General features: G+C 47.2%; 2 long non-coding RNA genes across 2 annotated transcripts; one reads left to right on the top strand and one right to left on the bottom strand.

The window, feature by feature from the left end:
• Positions 1–1,198: 1,198 nt before the first annotated feature.
• Positions 1,199–13,594, bottom strand: LOC102550720 (uncharacterized). The gene is made up of 3 exons (XR_350072.5): positions 13,438–13,594; positions 10,871–11,047; positions 1,199–9,039 (listed from the first exon to the last, which is right to left on the bottom strand). It is a non-coding gene; the product is annotated as an uncharacterized LOC102550720 (long non-coding RNA).
• On the top strand, positions 1,424–22,401 carry LOC134485093 (uncharacterized). Its single transcript, XR_010062953.1, has 3 exons — positions 1,424–1,848; positions 10,896–10,965; positions 19,495–22,401. It is a non-coding gene; the product is annotated as an uncharacterized LOC134485093 (long non-coding RNA).
• Positions 22,402–22,978: the final 577 nt, after the last annotated feature.

The following is a 22,978-nucleotide window of genomic DNA, read 5'->3' on the forward strand; positions in this document are numbered from 1 at the left end:
GTACCTGAGGAGAGCTCCGACTTGCACATTTCATGTCAGAACCAGCCTGAAAGTTCTCGTAGGCTCAAGATTGAATCCAAGTTTAGAAGGCACGTTTTCTCCAGGAAGATGGACCATAAAGCCATGGTGTGTACCTGGGAGATACCATGCCCTGGGCTCTGGACACCCACAATAGATATAGACTGGAAGCCATGGGGATTCCTGGCTCATCTGCATATTAAGGAGTTTGTGTTTTATCATCAGGTGGTGATAAATGTGAACAGAGGATGGTCACGTTAGAGGCCTGAAGGCCGGTGGTGAAGGTGGCAGTCAGTCACTGGGGAATGAAGACAGAGAGCAAAGATTGTGTCGAGGAGACTTTGTCTAGTTGGTTTCGATGACTTTACTATAAGAAGTATCTGCAGTAGAGAAAACATAGACGTAAGTATGGTTCCCTGGTTCTTTCTCACATACCTGTGCGTGAGAAAAAAAATTCATTAAGACAGAAGGTGAGAGAGGCAGGGGGTCTGTATGTATGGTTAAAGAACCACCCCCTGCCCAGAGTTAGCACTGTGGGCAGGATCAAGAGTTGAGGTGGTCACTAAGGTCTGCCTGCCCTCACAGGTACACACCTAAAATCCTACATCACTAGGTACCAAACCAAGGATTTACCCCCTAAGGTTCTTCCTCAGCTTCCTCAATCTAAAGAAGCACCTGACTCTTCCAAGACCTAGGGTTTTTCTTATTGGTCTAAAAGTTATGTTTTTAAGTGGTTCAATATCAAGACTATCATAGTGCATGATTGGCTATGGTTAAAAGTAGACTTAATTTCATTGACTTAAGGTCTAGGGAGCCTTCATTTTTGGATAGCCTTGTTTGCTGTCCTGGTAACCAGTGCTGAATCTCAGGAAGCCATTCTTCATGTAAGTTTGGTGGATTGCCCTAACTGAAGGCAGGGACAGCAATGATTCCTGTATGCTGCTATTCTTAGTGATTCTACACCAAGCTTGTAAGTGTTACAGCTCTGAAGGGAAGGCTCTCACTACAGAAGTGTCACAGCTCTGCTCTGGCTGCTGCAGAAGACGGTTTTCCCAATGTAGGTGTTATAGTTCTGTTCTAGCAGGCGATGGTTTCCCCGTTGGAAGTGTTACAGCTCTGCTCTGAGAGATATCCTGACAATCGAGAGCCAAGGACTACCACAAAGTCACACTGCACAATATACCTCATACGAGAAATTTATTGAGAAGGAAAAAAACCCAGGATGGTGGCTGCTTCTGCTCAGGCAAGAAGCAGGGGGAACTGAGCAAAGGCAGGGCTTATATAGGATTTCTTGGGGGGTGGGGGAGAGCATTCCAGGGTGGAGATTTCTAGGGTGAAGATTGGTGGGATTTCAATTCATGAGCATGGGCAAGCTCAGGGATTGGTGGATTTTCCTGTTCAGGGATTGGTGGGTTTTCTTTGCCCTTTATCCTACAAAACTTCTCCAAGATGTCCCCTCTGTAAGAGCCTTCTTCGACTCAGCACACTGTATGTAAGGAGAGAACGCAGGATGAACTCCACCACAGGAAAAGCTGATGTCTAGATCCCCCCCCCCCCCCCGAGCATTGGATGTCCATGGGGAATGGCGCCAAGTTGCTGAGTCAGCACCGGGATTGTGATACTGTAGTGATGTCGTCATTGATGTCCAGAAGGATGAAGCTGGCTCATCCACTAACTACTGAAGGAAACAGAGCATCTGTCACATCTGCCACGGAGCTCTGATGACCTGTAACTGCACCAGCAAGCTGAGCTGACTTAGGAAAGGAGATATTCAAACCTTAATACTTGTGGAGAAAGACACGAGAAAGAACATGAATCCCACAGAGAACAGTTAAGTTCTGCTACCTCATTATGTATGGTGAAAAATTAATTCTCCCACTACAGGTGTTATGGAAAAGAATAGAGCCACTTCCCTGAGAGGTAAGGGGGTGGAATAGATTCCCTAACTACTTCTTGTTGCTGTGACAACAAAACACCATGCGTCTCACAAGCAGTTTAGGGAGGGAAGATGTGTTTTGACTTACAGTTTGAGGGGCCACAGTCCATCACAGAAGCATAGCAGTAGGAGCTTGAGACAGATCACGTTATATCCGCAGTTAGGAAGCAGGGAGCAATGAATACTGGCGCCTAGCTAGCTCTCATTTTTATGGAGTGTGGCCCCCAGCCTATGCTGACCACATTTAGGGTATTTCTTACCACCTCAATGAACCTAATTTGCAAACCTCTTACAGAAATACTGAGGTGTGTTCTAGGTGAGTCAGATCCTGTGAAGCCAACAATATCAAGTTGACAAGTCTACATCTTGTCAACCTGACACCCAAACATGATGGCTTTGAATGGCTCATGGCCATGTCCGTGCAAAATACATTCAACCCAACTACAAGAATTCCCACAAATTTTACAGTTTCAACACCCTTGAAAAAATATAAGTGCAGAGTCTCTTCTGAGAATCAGCCTGTATTATAGGTCCTATAATATCAAAAGCAAATCATTTATTTTCAACATGCGATGACAGAGAATAAACATTACCATCACTAAAGGGTAGAATCAGGGCATTATGAAGGTAAGATTGGACCAAATTCAGTCCTAAACCCAACAAGGAAAACAATAAACCCTTCAGCTCTGACATTTGGTGCTTACAATGGAATCATTTGGCCTCCAAAGGGCTTAGACAGCCCTACCTCTCTAGCTCTATGGCCTGAAGCACACAGGGCCTGACTCTTCTTACATGAAGGTTTCTCGGCAGATTTCCTTAGTCCGGATAGTTTCAACATCGTGGGGTCTCCATTGCAGCTTGGGTCTCTCCAAAGCTTCGTGTAATGGCTTCTTAGGGACTTTCTACAGTAATTTTGACACTGCCACACATTGCCTGACCTCAGCAACTGTCTGGGTTTGGAGGCCACACTTGATGACTCCCTTAGTCTTACATGGTTCATGGTTTCAAAATCAGCACCTCAGAGGTGACACTGCCCAGTCCGGCTGTCAGGAGAGCCCCGTGGATGGACGCTGTGGTGATCCTTTTGCTCTTATGCCATTATTTCAAGCATTGAACTCTTTCAGCAGTATGTTACACGAAAAGACTCTTTTCAAATGAATTCACATTTTCACAAATGTATTTTTTTTAAATTGGGTCTTTCCCTCGGGAATCTTTCTTATTGACCCAGTGGAAAGTTCAGGCTTCTCTTTAATGGTACTAAACTCCTTAATGAATACATCTGCATTCACAACTTCCTTTTCTGTAACTTTAAGCTTGTTACTTTCGCCCGTCAAAGTGCACAACTTTTTTTTAAATTTCTGCTCCTGCTCTTCTCTTTATGTCTCTTGGTCTCTCTCTCTCTCTCTCTCTCTCTCTCTCTCTCTCTCTCTCTCTCTCTCTCTCTGTGTGTGTGTGTTCTCTTTTCATCTCTGTCTCCCTTCTCCCCTCTTCCCCTCCCCTCTCTCCTACCCCCCCCCAAACATCATGAACTTTTCCTCTACCAGACAAATTAGTCCTTTACTTCTGAACTTGGCCTTATTCAAGTCCTCAGGATACCAGGAAAAGGCAGTCAGACTCTTCTCCAGATATAACCTGAATTTCCGAAGAGTTCCAGAGAGTTCCGGAGAGTTCCAGAGAGTTCCGGAGAGTTCCGGAGAGTTCCAAAGAGTTCCAAAGAGCTGCACAAGGTGTTCCTCTCTGAAACCTCATGAACTAGGGCTCTACTAGTCACATTTCTCTTGGCAGGCTGGCACTCCGAACTCCCACCAGAACACTCTGTTAAGTTGTGTCTGGAGGGTTCTAGGGCATTTTCTAGCCAAAAGTTCTTCCCCATTTCCCTAGGAAATCAGTTCCAAAGCCTTAAGAACCAAAATGGTCAGGTTAACAACAGCAACAGCCAGACTTGTCATTACCAATTTCCTGAGTCACTTTCTTCATTGCTTCAACAAAGTGTATAACAAAAGCGACTTAAGGAGGAAAGGGTTTTATTTTGGCATTTACAGTTCTAGAGTACTGCGCATCCCGGCAGGCACCAGGAACGTGAGGCTACTGGTCACGGTGCATCTGGAACCAGGAGTCAGAAAGCAATGAAAGCTCAGCCTGCCCTCTGTTTTCTATACAATCCAGGACCACAGTCCACAGAATTGTGTTACCCAAATTAGGGTGGGTCTTCCCTTCCCAATTAACCCATTCTGTAAACGTCCTCATAGACATTTCCAGATACGGCCAGCAGATTTGAATTCAAACTCTTACCAACTATTTGAGCTTGGGCAAGTTAGTTAACTGTTCTGTGGATTCAGTTTTCTTATCTCTTGTCTGGGACAAATAAGGCCTTTAAAGAGAAATTTTATTATGAGAAATAACTAAGAAATTATATCAATCAGTTGGGACAATGGGAAATTCAAAGTGACTATTAACCATAAAACAATCCTTGTTTTAACAGGGGTATTGATTAGATGATGGACTAGAAGTGAAGGCCTTTTCTTTGAGAAGCCTCACTGGGATCTGGCCTTGGATTTTAGTAGATCACATATCAAAGCAAGCAACTGAAGTTGTTTTTTATATACAAAGTTTATTGCTGATTACGGAACTTTGAAAGAGCAACTTTGCCAGAAATAAGTGTCATTGACCCTTCAAGTGACAACTAGTTCCCACTTAGAATTCGGGGATATTAGGAAATTCCCTTGGAGACACAGAGTTCTATTTCCACACGGTGCCACCAGTTGGTCACTGTCACTCCATGCCGTGTAAATGGCGTTGCTGAGTCAGGACATTAGAGCTCACAATATGTCTCTTTGTCTTCTTAGAAATGAAGGATTATAAAGGAACAAAAAGGTAGTTTTATTTTTTTTATAAAAAAATCATTTCTTTTTATTTGATGTTCATTGGTGTTCTGCCAGCACGTATGTCTGAAGATGTCAGAACCCCTGGAACTGGAGTTACAGATGGTTGTTAGCTACCATGTGGGTGCTGAGAATTGAGCACAGGTCCTCTGGAAGAGCAGCCAGTGCTCTTAACGACTGACATCTCTCCGGCCCCTTATCTTAATTTTTTCCCTTTTTTTTCAGATTTTTCTTTCTTTGGGGTAATATTAAGCACAGATGGCTCAAATATACATGGTCATCTTAAATAGTATTAGTGATGCCAGAGGCCACTGAGAAAGCAGGTAATGACCCTGCAGATGTGCATATCTTAATCCCGATTTCCTTGAACACCCAATGGGAAGACAGGTGAGAACCCTGGAGGGGAGGAGGACTACAGTGTCTGATCCCAGTAGGCTTCACAAGGCTTGGGAAGATTGGCTAGAGTTAGCATTGGGGGCAAATGAATACAGGGCATCATAAGTCAGCTAGAAGAAAGTCCCATGTGTCTCAGCTTAAGGGAGTCTGGGCTGCTCTAGTCCTGCATCCTGAACAGATGAGGTACTTTGGACAAGGAAGTAGGTGATACCAGATCCTCCACAAGGCAAACCCTAGGTGGATGCCATCACCACTTCCCTCAGGCCTCCCACGGATCTTCAGTGAAGAGGTTCCTTTAAGAAGGACACGTGTGTAACAATGTGAATCCTTTCTCTTGGACAGAATGGGCAGCCAGAGTCTTGGTCTCAGCATACACAAGGCAGAGACATGCTAAGGGGAAGCCATGGCTCTCCTGAAATACCAGGGGCCTGTCTCCTCAGACTAAGTCCCTCCTCCCATGGGCTCTAGCTCTCTCTAGTGCCTTCACTGTTCTCAGGACTCTCCTTTGTCATTTCACTCCTGTACCCGAGGCCTTTTATGTCCCCATAGGCCAGGGGCTGAGGTCCACAGATCCTAGTCCCTACTGTACATATGGAGGCACCAGTCAAAGGACCTGCACCATTATCAGGGTAGAAGTTTTGTCGTTCCTCACAGAGCTCTAGATAGTCTTTCCAAGTCTCTCAAAGCCTACTGGGAACAGGCATTGCAGTGGGACCGGACCTACTCAGTTGAGCTGTACAAGGTAAGGTGTCTGTGGCTAGGAAGGCCTCGGTGTGATAAAGGTCTAGACCAATACCCTTTGCTACATAATGGTGTGGTTTGTCCACTGTGCACTGTCAAGGCCTGTCGTGCCAATGCTCATCTGTGCTGCTCACACTACACAATGCACTCATCTGCTCCTGCTGGATATGGTGGTGTTGTTCTCAAGTGTACATAGGAGGTCAAGGTTCAGACAGGTCAAACATGTTGGTCGAGGCCAGTTATTTCAAGCCCATTGACCCCAGCCTCCTTGCTTTAAATCACAATGTGATATTCCCCTCCAAAAATGCCAGGCAGGAAGATTAATCATGATCTTGACTCCACCCTCTGTGCTAACAGCCCTGGCAGCAAGTGTTCTGGTCACACGTGTGCCCCGTTTAGCAGCAAGGGAAGTGAGACGTGACACAGCAGCCCCAGGCTGCACCACAAATTGCGTCAGAGAAAGTTAGGTTCTGACTTGATCTGTCCTGCTCTCCTTTCTCCTCTTCTTCTTCCCTTCCTCTAGTTATCAATGGAGGCTGTACTATTTAAAAGCTGCTCTATGAACTATCAGTCCGTGAGGGAGATGACAATGTTTGTGAAGTCAGGAGCCATTTCTGCAGTCCCAGCCTTATGATTTGGTGTGATATTACAGTACGTGGTGAGTGAGTATTCATTCACAGACGCACGTGAGCGCAAGTGAGTGAGAAGGGGTGAGTGTGAAGGCGTGTTCAAAGTGTGCTCGAGTGATTGTGAGTGAGCTGAACATGAGTGTGAGTGTGTGTATGGATGCATGTGTTTGAGAGTGTGAGGGTTACCTAAGTAGATAGATCTAAGTGTGTGTAGAATATGAATGTTAGTGTAAATGCATTGTGTTTACATGAGTACATGTGTGTTGTGTGTGTAAGTATGTAAGTACATGAGCACGTGGGTACGTGTTTCTGCTAGTATCTCTCCAGTGTACAAAAATGAGGTACATGGACAGGAGGTTTTATTATTTTATTTTTGGTGTTTTTTTTTTTTATTTTGGAGGTTTTTTGTTTTTGTCACATATTTTAAATATGTGCACAGACTATGTTAGTTAAATTTTTTTTGTCCTTTTTTGTTTTGTTTTGTTTTTGAGACAGGGTTTCTCTGTGTAGCCTTGACTGTTCCGGAACATTCTCTATACCAGGATGGCCTTAAACAGAGATCTGCCTGTCTCTGCCTCCAAAGAGCTAGGATGACAGGCATGTGGCACCACAGCCCAGCTTAATGTTTTTATATCCAAAGATGATGTTGATGGTAGCAGTGAGGATAAGCCCATAAATACAGACACATGCTATTTCATTACTGTTGGTTAAAAGAACGCCTTTGCATGCCATTGTATTTTGAGATAGTAAGTTAAGTTATACTGGGAGACAGAGATAGAAATACTGAAAATGCATGAGGGCCCTTCATATTATAGAGTGTAGAAAAGGGTCCCAAGGGTCCTGTTTTCTGTGGGAAGTAAACAGTTCCATCCTCAAAAGGCAGCCCCTACCCCGGTCCCTCTTTGCCTCAACATCCTGCACCGGAGTTGCAGTGTTGTCAGTGACCTCGGAGGATGAGTCCATAGTGATGTTAAAGGGACCCATAGGGTCATAGGGTGACCTGAGAGTGTATTATAGGTGCAGGGGGTAGTGGTCTGTATCCAGGTGCTTCTTCTCCCTCTCCAAGAAAGATTGAAGCTGCAGAGAACAGCACACTGATTACTGGGGTCCAGGCTCCTGGCATCCCTTTCTGCAATGATGTAGGATCCAGGCTCCTGCCATCCCTCTCTGTTGTGATGTGGGATCCAGGTTTTGTTCATGGCCTTTGCTGTGAAGTACACCCTGATATGGAATTCAGGCTTAGTTCAACCCCTTTCCCTATAAAACACTCATCTGTTGAGTCAACTTGATATGCTCTAGAATCACCGAAAAGTCAACTCTCTGGGTGTATCTGTTTGTCTGGAACCATAATCCCAATTAAATGCTTTCTTCTAAGTTGCTTTGGTCATGGTATTTTATCACAACAGAAAAGTAGCTAACTTAGTCATAATGCCACAAGTCTTGACTCAGCACGAAGCCATGGGCCTCTGGCTAGGCAGGGAGGGAAGTCAGTGATGCTTAGCCCGGTCCAGCAAGACCTCTAAGAAGCACTCTGGTACTCAGAAGCGGTGACAAATCATGTTTCCTGTGTTTTGGGAATTGCTTCTCTGACTTTGAGACCTTGGATGTCCCAAGCCAGGCAGTGATGGATAGTGGAGGGGGGACACAGAAGCAGTGGGGAGCGGGAATAACCTGGGGCTATGGAGAGAAGTTGCTCAGATGAAGCCTTGGAATGGATTTGGGGGCTCTTCACTTGGAGACCAGATCCAGTGCCAAGACACATTCAGAGAACCTGGTAGAACATTCTCAGTAATGCCTGGACCAGTGGAACCTGCCCAGGCAGCCCACATCCCTGCCATGGGCCTTTGGCACTGGGCCGCACATGCTTGGATGCTGAGTCATCTCTATAGAGCAAATTCCACAGCGGCACCCAGTGCCAAACACCTGCCCCTGGGCCTGCCTGCTCTGGTGGAAGTACTCAGGTAGGTACATGAAGGGACAGGGGCTTGTCAGGTGTGTTCATGTGCCTGGGAGACAGGACAGATGGGTCACAGGCTGGTGATGAAAATAGCCTGAGGCACTTCAGAGCACTTCAGTAATCCTCGATGGCACATCTCCACTGGCCAACTCTTGTTGGCTCCACACAGGGAGCTACTATGTCAGCGACATCTGTATTCCAACACGTGGTAGCTGAGAACTAGTTTCTGTCCTGAACACTCAAGGGTGAGCAACACACGAAGCTGTCGCGTGGATATTCCTTGTGGCACAGGTCACAATTCATATCCCCAGCCAGCTCCAAAACTCGTACCATCTGCTGCATGTTCCAATCATAGCCAGGTCTCTCCTTGGGTCTTCTAATTTAAAGGGTCTTCAGAGATGAGTAGGTAGAGAGCCATGGGAGATTGTCCACAAGTGGCCAGGCCTCTGCCAGCAGGTACATGGGAGGGGAAGGTAGTATCTGGATATAGCAAGCACATATTGTGTTAGGTAAAGACCCTTCACCAGCAGTCCTTGCCTACAACGGACACTGGAATCAATGTCTTTCTGGGGAGACAACTAGACGCTCATTACTCCATTCTTTTCCTACTCCAACCAAATGGCTTCTGTGTCTCAGCTCTAAGAGTTGCTTATAGTCTGCAGATGGGGTTGAAAGAACAAGAAATTCTACTCTCCATAGAGCTAGTGTCCACCCAGTTGTTGCCCTAGGCGACACTTGCAGCGGACCCAGATGGAAACAGAAATTGGTCCTGCACAAGTCAAATCAGTAAGTTTTCTCCTCTGTCAGTTCAGAAGTTGGTTACAGGTTGTTATCAGGATAAGCAACCAATCCCATGTGAGTGAAATATAGACGCACTGAACGAAAGGGCAGGTAAAGGCAGGGGAGTCATAGAACCCAAAGGCAGCTATAAGTCCAGACCCTCCAGGACTCCCTGCTGGTCATCCTCCTGCTGACTCACAAATGAGGAGCAGACAGAAGAACAGACAGCGATGGAGACGAAGACAGGAAGCAAGACAGAGCCAAAAATAGGCAGATAAAAGACAATGCAGACAGAGACTGAAACAGAGACAAAGGAGAGAGAGAGACAGACGGGAAGAGAGATACGCAAAGACAGAGACAGGGGAAATAGAAGAAGAAAGAGAAATAAGTGGAGAGATAGAGACAGGCAGAAATAGAGACAGAGAGACAAGGAGAGAGACAGAGAGATAATCATAGACCAAGACAGAAAGAGATAAACAAAGAATCAGAGAGACAGACAGACATTCAGAGACAGAGACAGAGGGAAAGGAGACAGTGAGCTGCCATGCTCCATGTCTGATTCAGTGCTGAAAACATGGGCCTCAAACCTCCTTTGGTCCTCTGCTGTCCCCAGAACCATGGCTGTCCTTAGGGTCAGAGACCAAGTGACAAATGATATGGTAGAGACTTCTTCAGACTCTAGAGGGAAGGGAAGAGATGAAGACAGGCAGAGGAAAGGACAAAGAGCAGGAGGACAGAGACAAGAAGGGGAGAGGAAGCTTTTCAGCTTTTGTTATCAGAGACGACTTGCAGAACTGTCCCTTTGTCAGCGTGGCTGTGGCCATGATTCCCACCTGTCCTGGTGTCTCTGAACTCCCTCTGCAAGCATGTGGAGTTAGTTAGCCAGCTCTACACTGGCTACTTCCAAAGCTTACAAGCAAATCAACAGGTCGACTGTGTGCCAGGCACTTGGGTCTTTGTGTCTTGGGAGCAGCTCCAAGGTCCTCCCTGACAGATGCCCTTGTACCTTGTTCCTCTAAGACCAAGCACAGGCTCTGGAGGAGGGAGCCTGCCTAGCCTGCCCAACACACACACAAGAATGTGTGTGCACAGTTCATACAAATCACAACCATACACAAGTATACAGTCTCACATGTACATGTGTGTATGTACCCAACTTACACGTGTGTTCAGGTATACACACACATGCACGGGCATGGGATTTATGTTGTATATACAAGTATGTACACACAATATTTTCACGTACCCACATAAGCACAAGGTCCCATTATCACACGTGGCAAATGTAGGTGCTTGTGGCCCACCATTATTGTATCTAATCTTCAGCAGTGTCCAAAGCATGAGAATGTTAGAGGCTTCTTGAGACCGGCTTGCAACAGATGCTTCTGTAAGTTCTTGCTGAGAAAACCCAAAAGGCCACCCACTGCACCCTGGAAGCACTACCACTCCCCACAGATTCTCAGGATTAGTGGGACAGTCTCACCACTGATGCACACAGCAGAGTACCCCATCACTGGAGATGGTAACAAACCTAATCAATTCCTCCTACTACCCAGGTCCTTCTGACTCCAAAAGCATGAGGCCGGGAACGAGGAGTGTTCATCAGGCAAGCTTGCAGCTGCTCAGGTAAGTACAAGCCTCTTGTGCTGAAGGTTCAGGGATTCCATCCCACTTAGGAGAGCAGGACCCAGCATTCCTCCTCTGCAGCCTGCAGAACAGGAGATGTGACTGGCTTCTACATGCCAGGGCCTCTGCTGCTCCTTTTCAGGAGTATGCCAATTCACTTTAAAGCTTGTTTTATGATGCGTCAACAGCCCAGATCACAGTAGCCCAAACAGCCCAGTAAATATTTACACAAACCTGGGCTCCACTGGAATTCTCTTCTTTGTGGTTGATGGGCCTCTCAACTGTCTGGCTGATGTACCTCTCAACTGTCTGTACGGATGGTCCGTCTCAACTGTGTGGCTGGCGGACCTCTCCTCTGTCTGGCTAAAGAGCTCTTTGCTGTGTGGCTGAGAGGAGGAGGCTTAGGCCTGGGTCAACACTCACAGTGCAGCTTTCCTGTACAGGGCTGTAAGTTACAAAGCTCAGGGAAGCCCATGGCTGACCTTTAAGTTTGAAAACATGTGTGAGTGACCCTGAGTTTTGATTCTCTACAAACTGCAGCAAAAGGCCTCAGCAAAGCCATGCTTGCCATACACACGTGCTCTGCACACTAAAACACGGGACATGCTAATTCTCTGCTCCATGTCCTCACCGTTGCTCTTGCTGTGGGACTCGGAGGCTCATCCCTAAATATTTGCATATGACAAAGACTAGGGCCACTGTTGAGGGCCGTGGTGAGGAGACATGGGTGTTGGCATATGTGTGGACTAGTTCCAAATACACCATGACCAGTTCTAGAGACCTAGAGGCCTCTGTCCCGAGATCAGAAAATAAAAATTCCCGTCTTAGCACATACGGCTCTGCAAAGCTCATTGGCTCTACCTAGGACAAGTACTTTTCCAGGATGGAGAGAGGTGAGAACTACAGTGAGTCTCAACACAGATGTAGGATGATCACAGCATACTCGGCCTCCTAGTTGAGAGGTGGATGTTACCCTAAGGCGTGTATTTGTCTAACCAACCCGAGTTTCAAGTTCAATACAGTCAGCAAAGACAAGAGAGGGAAGAAATCTCTCCCATCTACCTCAACAGAGATAGCTCTTGGTGTCAGGCACCATCTACTTCAATGGGGACATTGACTCAAAGTGCCTTGGCTTAACAGAGTCTAGATATTTAAGGGAAGAGGGGTAGACACCTTTCCTGATGGTGGGGCTCCTGTTTAGGACTCCGCTCATAAGGGAATATTTAGACTAGTGACATGAAATGAAGCTCCTATATGTGGGTGTCTGATGAAAGCCTCGTGTGGGGGTGTCAGGGAGCAGGAGGCTGACCGAGTATGGCTATGCACTTGTACACACAACACTGGGCATAGATGCCAACATGGATACAATAACAAGGGCTCAGAGCATGTGGTTGGGGGCCTAGGAGATTCATGGTCTCTGCTGCCTCCTAGAAAACAGAAATGAGTCAGGGGTGGGGGGTAGGGGAAAGAATAAGCCAGAACAAACGCTGGCAGCAGCAAACTTCAAGTGCTGGGCTGCCCCAAGGGCTCCTGACTACAAGTTATTTATTCTCCTCTCTATCCTGATTTAGAAAGTGTACCCTGGGGGTTCAGGCAGCATGCTCCTGCCAGGGAACCACCCCCTTCAGGAATGTTCTCTGGCAGCCTTGTGCCAGGTTTGCTGACTACCCCGGGCCGGCCTACTGCCTGCTTCAGGCCTGTGAATTGACCCTCCCGGCACCCGGGAACCCAGCTTTTGCCTGCTCTTCAATAAGCCGAGCCCTATGTGGACTCAACTCACAAAGGATGGGTAATTTCTAGATTTTAGGACTAAAGCAAACTTTCACACAGACCAATGAGACAAGGCATAACCCACTACCCATCCATGTTTGACACCTACCCCTTCCTGTCAGCTACATGGTTCTGTCCAGCCCAGAGAATCAGTCCAAACAATATTATTTTTTGAAATACACATGGAGGCTCTGCCTACCCTACAGGCTGATGGGAACATTTCCATTCATAAGAAACACTGTCAGCTACTGAGGCTGTGCTTGGGCTGGACATGGAGGGCCCCTGAGAACCCCTAAGTTGGCCCCCGCTTCCTAGTACAACAGGTACAACCTCCTTGGGCTGTCTCCTCCTGTTACAATTTTGCTTTCTTACAATCTGGAGTAAGAATCCTAGTCCTCAAGGCTGGCAGAGCCCCAAGGAGCTCTCACTGCACCTAGAGCATGCCCTGATGCTTTCTCCTGTGAACCAACATTGGGATGCTATTCACACTTGTGAGAAGCATCTGACCATAGTCACCCAGGGTGAGCCTTGGCCGATGGGCTGGGACTGAGCTGCTGTGTGGACCTTAGTGAAGTCAGACCAAAGGTTTCCAGGCTCCTGTTCTGGCGTGACCTATGAGCAAAGACTTTTACAATTTTAAGTGCTAAAGAGAGAGAGAGAGAGAGAAAGGGAAATGTAGTAATAGTAGTATGTGAAAATTACCTGCCGTTGCAACGCCCTTATTCATGGAACACAGCTGCGCTCATTCCTTTCAAAATTGCCTCAGCCTGCCTTCACCGAAGGGCTGCAGGTTCATACCTGATGAGAGAGTGTTTTTCTGCCCTTCAGGTCACCACCCTCCAAGGATACTGTCAAGAACCCTGGGGCTGAACTGATGTAAGCCCCACCCACTACTCAGGGTAAAAAAGGTTGCTGATTGGACCCAGCAGAGGAAACAGGAAGTAAGGTTGGCTATGTCTCCTGGAGCTGGTGTTTTTGTGCTTCCAGAAGCAAGGATTTGACTCCTCCTTTCATCCCTGGAAAGCCCCCCTCCCCTCCACAGGGGTGTGGAGCACAGAGTATAACAGGCACCTTGGAAAAGGGCTATGTATACCTCCTGAAGATTAAGATTGGAAGCCAAGAACCCCTTGTGCTCCCATACTGCCAGCAGAGATCAGGCGGTAGTCCTGAACTTAAGGTTATAAACCAAATTGAGGACAGAGGCAGCCTAGAAGCTGGGCCTCCTGCCTCTTCCTCCAGAACTTTCTGCCTGAGTAGCACTCACTCACTCACTGCCATCGGGAGACAGACTCACTCGCTTCCATCAGCAGTAGTGTGGCCGCTGCACGATGAGTTAATATTCAGAGCAGAACGTGGTTAGCCCGTGTCTGAGGAAGGAACCCTCCAGTTCCATAAGCAACATACACTAGGCCAGTTGCTTAATCAGGCCGGGAACTAATGCAGAGAAGAGAGGAAAGAGACCTCTCCCTCTGTGCCTGCAGCTGCCCTGAGTCTGGGGCCTCGGCCTCTCACTGGAAAAACGGGCCACAGCTCACCAGGAGGATGAGGCTGGGGACAAGGAGCCTGGGCAAGCTCTTAATGCTTCTCTATCAGGCAGAGTCAGTAGCAACAAGCGTAACCTACAGCTGCTGAGGCTAATCCCACTCAGATCCCAAAGCTGTGCCCCATGGGCCCTCCATCTGGCCCCAGCCCAAGCCTGTCGCTTTCACTGGGGGATCTTCTCACAGTGATGCCACCTCAGGATGGACATTTATAAGCAGCAGCTTCTCTTAGGCCCCTGCCCCCCACACACACACACACACAGAGAGAGAGAGAGAGAGAGAGAGAGAGAGAGAGAGAGAGAGAGTTATAGACTGACCACATGTGCCATGTAACTGGTTGTTTTCTTATACTCATGTTGCCATGCCTTCCCCACTGTGATGGATTTGTACCTCCAAGGTGAGGGCCCAAATAAACCCTTCCTTAAGTTGCCTTTCTCATTCTTGTGATACATACATACATACATACATACATGTGCAAAAGTATCTAATCTAACATGCCATAGAGTAGTAGAGCAATGGAAACATGTCTTCTATCATAACCAGCACATTTAAATCCATCAGTTGTTATATTACTATTAAGTTTATTTAAACACGATCTCTCTAATGTTCTTATGGTTTTCTCATGTAGTCATGTTGTATAGCATTTTCTTTGCTCTCAGTGTAAGTATAAGAAAATCCCGTGGCTCATCCATCCAAAGCCAGAAAGGACTGCATTTGGCCGAGACTGTTTGCATGTTAAAGTGTGGAGCTGCTGTGCCTTCCACTCAGATGTTGACTTGTACTTTGCAAAGCCTCACCGAATTCCTTATGAGATTTTCCAAACCACATGTCTAGACCGCCCTTTTTTAACCCAGCCACCGGTACCTGTGGCTCCCCTCGGTGGATGGTGAAGGGGGTAGACTTCTCCACCAGCTGGCTGGGAATTTCTCAAGCTGGATGCAGCTTCAGGCATCACGAGGTTCATGAGCAGAGCCAGCGAGCTGACCTCCTGCTCCTCCCTTAGTGTGTGATCAACACTCTAAAGCTTCATTTGATAAAGATAAACGTGGAGCCATCCACCTGCCCTGAACTACCCCTGATGACTCTTTTGTGTTGTTTGGGCATTTACCTGGGGGGACTCAGCCCTTTTTAAAAGCAACTGTATTAAAATTCAGTGCTTACAAAGTTTCTTTTTAGTACAGAAGAGATTGAGGCAAACATCTCTGTCCCTTCTTCCTAAGACACATGGGGGGCTCTTTATTCCCTCCCCCAACTCCTAATATTACACATTTACAGACACCCCAGGGAGACATATGTGCAACCCATTTGTCATGAAAGTGCCTGGTTATAAGTGTACACTGAGAAGACGGCCTGAGGACTCCCTAGGTATCTCTCAGGAATTCCCTGCCTTGTGGAGCACCAGAGCTGCTCCAGGTTTTACCCTTTCCCCAGTCTCTACCACCTCCACTACAGAAAGGCCAGGAGCCAGCCACCCAGGACATTCCTAGATCCCGACAGAGAGCCAAGAATTCCCTGCCTGCCCTGCAGCATGCTTTCCCGCAAGCATTTGGTCACATCCGCCCTAGTCAGTTTCTGCCTAGGGTTCTGTTCAGTTTTGCAATTTCTCTCATGTCCCCATCCTCCAAGCCTGCCTCCCACTTTTCCAGAAAAAGAGAGAGAGAGAGAGAGAGAGAGAGAGAGAGAGAGAGAGAGAGAGAGGCATTATGAAAAGTCGTGTTTATCTTAGCTAAATATCTCAATTAAAACATTCCATTCTGATAGCACGACACAAAAGTTGGCACCTTCCTGGCTGTGTGAAGCAGCTGGCTTGTCGAGGCAGCGCCAACACAAGGAACTGCTTCATGTTACTGGGTTCAGAGGCAGAGGGACTCGGGAAAATGAGGACACATTGTCCCTCTGTGACTGGAGGCAGCACTTCCACGGGAAGAAGGCAGAAACACCCACAGAGTTCCGGTGGCCGTAATTGCTCCTGGGCCTGGCTCTTAGGGAGTCCTATGGAAGACTCTCAGAACAAGGCTCAATGCCCATCAAGATCGACTGCCACAACTATCCCGGAACCAGGTGTCCAGACCCAGGACTGAAAGAGCAAATGGTTCTTCCAAACTGAGCAAAATTCTTAGTGGAGTCTAATAGAAAGCTCTCTCTGCGACACCCAGAGATGAAGTACAGACCACACAGCCCTAGGGCTGCTCACACCCAGCACAGGAAGGGGAGACCCGAGATTCAGACTGCAGGCAAACCTCTACCTGGAGAGTGACGTGAAAGGGGTACCAGAACCCCTTTTCTTGGATCCTGTAGATGAACCTGAAGATTATTGTGGAAGGAGATATCCCTAGGCACCACATAGGATGTAAGACAAGAATACGGCCTTGCTGTGCTCAAGGTGGTCTACAGGTGAGAACATGTGCCCAGTGTTGAAGAGGATCCTCAGAAGTTCTTGGAGAAGAGACATGGAAGGAGAGGGGTTTCCGAGAAGCCAGCAGAAACCTTTCCATGGAGATGTGCTTCGCAGCTTCCAGTATTGCAAAGAAGGAGGGAAGCCAGAGAACAGAATCAGCACGGCTGGTGGCCACTCCTAGAAACTTAGCTATGAAGGAAAGGTGTTCTCAGGACAAGGCCATATGGAACATAGACAAATTTAAAGCAAACGTATGACCACCTGCACCTCTAATATCAAGAGGCAACTTCTGGTCCTTATATATCCCACCTTTGAAAGATAACAACAGATCCCTTTCTTCCTCTAGAGGAGGAAGTCATAGGCCTTATGCTCCCGAAAGTGTGTGCAGTCACATCTTAATGCATTAAGGAAGTTGACGTCTTATTCCCTGGTAGAATTTTCTGGAAGACCTAAGGAATAGTTTATAGAACATGGCCACCTGGATCACCTGGAGAGTTTGCCCCACTTCCCCAGCCTCTCCAGCATGGAGATTCTCAGCAGGTCTGCAAGGGTCTTAAGGCATCAGGTAACTGCACATGCAAGAATTTCCTCAGCTCCCTCATGTGAACAGAGTTGAAGGTAGGAGCAAACACCTACATTCTGTATCTTCAGCTTTGACACAAATCATGTTAACGCCTAGAGAACAGAGACTACTTCCAGTCCCCACGTTGAAAACTACTTTGAATTACATCAGGTGTGTTGCTAATCTTTATTTTTACATATTAAATAACTTTAGTGTCACAAAGGAATTGCGAGAAGAAGCTACCCTTCATCCCAGGTTAAAGAATCTCTGTGGAGTTGCATAGTCCAGCCATGGTGGGACTGAAGCCCTGAGCCTCAACTTACATGTGAATCAGTCAAGCCCTGCTATGGTATTCAAGCCAGGGGATGGGAAAGTTTAAGTTGAAGAATCCTTGCTAAGGAGTCACAATAGGGAACATGCCGACTGGAGGAGATGGGAGCCTGTGGACCAGTGGCTGCAACAACCACAGGTGGGTAAGGGTTACTGGCAGCTGTTGATCCTAGGGAACACATGACTATGAAAGAGACCTGAACAGCAGCCATGAAACATGTGGAAGAGTAGGAAGTTGCCTCTGTCCAGCCTGTTTGCCTGTGGAATCCTTTACTTGTGTTTCATAGACTCCACCAAGCCTGGAGTTCCAGGAGTCCTGAGTTCCAAAGAGCCTGCCACCTGGATCCTGCCTTCCATCCCTCCTATGCCATCTACATATCCCTAGCATAGTCACCTGGTGCAAAGGTCCTATTGGGGGACTCTGTTTCCCGGCAACTCTGCCTTAGCGATACCCTTGTCTTTCCTTCTGAGTGTAGTGTGAAAGACGGTAACACGCAAGTAGGTCTCACGGCACAGGCACGGACTCTGACTCTTCTTCGCTCTGACTAGACGATCTCATAAATGTGAAGAGATGCACAGACCCCCAGAACTATAGGGCAGAGGTATATCTCATCTTGCTAACTTTGTTCTTGGCAGAGCTGTTGGTCTCTACTCTCTGAGCTTCTTTCCAGAATGGCATGAGAATAAACAACCTCGTATCAATGGCCTTGGTTTGCAACCCAGTTCCACGGTTATGAAGGTTGTCTCCTTGTGGTGATGCAGGCCATACCTTCTCCAGAAAGTTTTCCAAGAAGCAGATGATGCCACTGAGAATGTTCTCACATACCAGCAGGTTCCCTACCAGGAGGGGGAAAAAAAAAAAACAAAACAGGCAAAGAAGTGGCTCTGAGTCTGGATCATGTGACACCCAACCACAGCGGTTCCAATATGGTTGTCTGGTTGTGGATGGAGTTGCAGAACCCTGGCTGGGAGCCATGAGAAATGGTTGACTGTTCTTGTTTATTGCTACCATGGGGTGATGCTTTCATCTCATGCTGGCAACCTTGGGTCCCAATAGACCAGCGATACACAGCCACAGGTAGCAGATCCACCCAGCCCTGCTCTAGTCACCTGAAAGGGAGTCTTCTGTGAGACTATGGGAAGGCCTAGCTTGATATCTATTGGCTCAGATATGAGCAAATGAGAAACCCTAGGGCTCAGTGCTGGTTTCACTTCCCATCAAAGGGAACGTTCATCTTCCACCCTCTGTAAATAGACATCAGCCATGACCCTTATTAGACTAGAAGAATGTCCCTGGGGGCAATTCCACATGAGTGTCCTTTAATAGACTGTCCACAGGCTCGTGGAAGGCTGAAAGTAGAGACCGAGAAACCACAGACTCACAGGTCTTGGTTGTCCTGATGCCCAAGCCCTGATTGGCCTAAGATTCTCAGCAGGATCTTACAAGTTGATCTACATTTACATCACTGTGACTCACCGAAGCTATCGCTGAGGTCAGAACACTAAGAAGAAGCTATGCACAGTGCTCTGCCCTGACCAGATGGAGGCTCCTTCGAGCAATACAGGCAACAAGATGGTCGAGCAATAGCTAGCCTTGATGGAACACACTTTTCATCTCAGCACTTGGGAAGCTGAGGCAAGAAAACAGAGAGCTCTAGGTCATCCAAGTTATGAAGTGAAACCAGGGGAGAAGGATGTAGTGGGACACATCGACTCAATGCCTTAGTTTCCTTGTGGAACAAGATCTGTTTTATTGAGGCCATGAATGGACTCAGAGACAATATTCATAAGGAACCTAACCTAGCATCTAGCACCTACTTCTTGGAGTGCTCAGTACATGATAGTCACCATGGTGACTTCAAATGACTGCTTTCTTCACAAATTCAAAATAGAGTCACATTTCAGAGCGCAATGCATTTCTTTCACAGGCAGAGAGCTCTTGGCCAGCATGATGCTCTTCTTGTTCTCCTTCACTTGGGCCTTGAAGCTTGTAGAGCTGAGTAACTGATCGACGCCCACATTCTTACAAGAGCTCAGATGTGAGAAACCCCGTAAGTGTCTCCAGAGATTCAGCTTCCCAGATTTCCCATAGAGGTTTGTGACTTTTGAATCCTTAAATGGGTACAGGTTGGCCTAGAGAGGACAACCCACCAGGTACAGAGCTGTATTGTCACCAAGCTATAGGGCACTCAGCTAGAAAGCACCACTGAATCACGAAGGTGAAGTGCCCACTTGGTGATGTTCAGGAATTGGTGGTTCCATGTTGAACTTTCTTGGAATCCAAGAGCAGAACTCCGCTGGGGAGTTCCCAGGGCTTCCCAAAAGTGCCCTGCCCTTAATCCCTTCTTGAGGAAAAATTGTTGAGGAGGGAAGTTCCAGAGCCTGCGAAGGGTGGCCTGGATTGGTTGAGCATCTGACCAGAGACAGCGAGTCTTCCGGCATCTGGAACATCTTAGAATTTAGGGAGTTAGCCAGGTTTTGTGTTTGTACACAGACAGTATCTCATCTAAACTCCCCATGCAGCCTACGTCAGCCTCAGCTAGACCAGTGTCCTCAAAGGCAACAGAATCTCAGAGTTTACTCCATTGGCTAATTCCTCTTTGCCTAACTAAGTCAAGGTGCTTCTCTATGTAAGAAATGTTTCACTAACGTGCCAGCTTACCCAAGCCAGCTGGGAGTGGTTGGGAACTTAAGTGTCCCATCCCTAGCCTGCAGGCTCCTATCCCAGTACTCGCAGGCCAAGAACCTGGGACTGTCTCCAGCATTTGGTGCACGGCAGACACTGAGCCTAGGAGCCACCAGGGAGTTTTCAGCCACTGAAAGGAGATGAGGTGTCAAGAGGGACATGATGAACCTCTTGAAGGGTGAGCCTTGTGGTTTCTCCCAATTTGTTTCCTTGGTCCGCATGCTGAGAGGCCATGTCCCTTCCAGATCTCTATGCCATGGATCCACTGGGGGTGGGAGTAGGCGTGTAGTATACGGTTCTCTGACCCACTCTGAGTTGCATGTTGCCTCTCTTGATATTGGTCAGCCTGAGAAGACCCAAGGACTATTCTTTGGACCGAGAGAAGTTCATCCCTTCTGCAGAACCCAACGCAGCAGACACATGAAGCACTATGGAGCTTGTAGACATGAGCCTTGAGTAGCAACTAGGCCTAGCTCCCTTTCCCATACAGACTGCCACAGGGGTGGCTGGAAGGAAAGAGCTGAGTGTTCACCTTCGGCCTGAACAGTGGGTACACTCAGAAATGGCCAAGAGCTGGTGTCAGACCTTTCTACACACACAGGAAGAGTCCCAGAGTCACTACAGGAACTTTGCATGTCCCTGTGAAAGTCCCAGTCATCTTTCAACCACAGTACCTCCAAAGTACTCATGTAGGCATGCTGGCCTCCTGAAGGATAAAAATCCGTTACAGGGAAGACTGACCAACCTAGGACAAGAAAAGCCAGTCAACAGAGGGTGAGTCACAAGAGTGATAGGGCACTCTGATAGGGCAGTGGCCCCTGGTGCCTCTACTGTCTGAATCTCTAGTCTTGACCTTTCTGGATACTGGTATAGCAGGAACGCAGACAGAGGGCAGGAATTGTGTCATGATCAGTCCAACTCTGTCCTTTCCCTTCCCAGTTTCACCATATGTGCACTGACTCCTCTTCTCAAGGATGCGATCATATGAATAGATCACAATGATAGATAATGTTGGACCACACCCCTACTGCATGTCAGGGATTCAGCTCCCTGAAAGAAGGATGGTTCTGTTCTTGGGCTTTGCTGGCCTCTCTCTTTCCTGTAGACTCTGAGCCTCCTTGAGAACAGCAAGCAACCTGTCCCCTCCCTGTCCATTCTGCAGAGGAGGCCTGTTGTTCCCAAGCTCTGGAACATCCAAGTCTTCCAATGCATTTGTTTTGGTCATGACAACTGTATGAGCCAGGACCACTACTCAGGGTACTCACATTCCTGGGCACACAGGTTAATTCTTAGAATGCTTAAATCTTAAGCATGCTTAAATCTCTCTAAAGGAGAAGGATGATCAGCAGAGGTCAAGGTTACAGCATTGTTCTATGCTGTGTTTACTCAACAGCCACTTTATAATCAAAAGTATTAAACAAAATTTCAAAACACTGGCAACATATTGAAAGGAAACTTTAAAGAGTTATTTTTCATTCTTGTATTTCAACTAAGATGATGACAAATATTGTTATGATTTTGAAAATAAGGAATGAAAACAGATGTTCAATGGGGCCTACAAAGTAGGCGGTACAGCATGAGTTTGAACTGTCCCATTGGCCTCAGCCTTGCTGGAAAGTTGGAAGATGCACGGGGCCCGTTCCCTACCCTGCAGAGAATCCACACATTCGTACCATCAACATTTGCAGTGTTCAACCATTTGGACCTTCTCTCTTTCCGTCCCCATTGCTAGTCACTTTGGAGACTTCAGCTATAGAGGCCAAAGGTACTGGAGGAAGTGTAGGGAGCGGAATGGACAGAAGAGCCCATATTGAGGGATTGAGATTATTCACCTGTAACCAAGAAAAGTGTGAGTCTGTTCCTATGTGCTGGAGCAGTAGGAACACTTTCTTCTCATTCTGATTATTGAGGATCCTTACATCCCCACAGATTGAGAATTAAGTAATGGAGTAAATAGACCCGGGAGTGTTTCAGAACCAGAGAGGAAGAACACTTTCTGAAATGTGGTGCCAACCCCTGTGTGCATTGACAGGAAGCGAGATAGGTTCTCAGTTCTGAAATTCAGTGTTTGAAAGTCTGCAGTCTCTTCTCAAGCCGTGCCCTTGGCTGTAAGCCCCTGTAAAATAAAAAGCATGTCACGTCTGTTACACAGTAACACAGAGTAAATATTCTCATTCCAAAATGGAGGATCAGAGAACAAGAAGACTAGACCCAGGCAAGCTTAGAACCCTACTAGAGCAAACTCTGTATCCTGAAGTTCATATCCAGCAACCAGGGCCCATGGTGGCATGACCTGGCTGCAGCACACACAGCATCCGTCGTGCTCCACTTGGCGTCTGTGGTTTCCTCAGTAGATAACCCATTCTTGGCGACATCCAGAAGCTCCACTGAAGCTTGAAGTTTGCCTTCACAGTTTCATTCACTATGTCCTTAGGGCCTCCCTACAGGCACTCCAACCCTGCCACACATTCGTTGGCCTCGTTAGCTTCTCCTGGAACCTTGATACTGGCTCCCATGATCTCATAATTCTTACACTCTGTGTGCCTGCAAAACCAGCATGGTGTGGACGCCCCTTTTATAACAACTAAGCATGACCTCAGAACACCTGCCCTAAGGAATCGGGGAAAACGTTTCCCTATTTTATTAAGCCAAGCTTTTGGGATTGTGAATCTCATTCAAAGTGACTCTTATCCCTTAGTATACCATCTCCTAATTGCTTTAAAACC

Source organism: Rattus norvegicus, chromosome 1 (assembly GCF_036323735.1).
Source record: "Rattus norvegicus strain BN/NHsdMcwi chromosome 1, GRCr8, whole genome shotgun sequence".
Taxonomy (NCBI): Eukaryota; Metazoa; Chordata; class Mammalia; order Rodentia; family Muridae; genus Rattus; species Rattus norvegicus.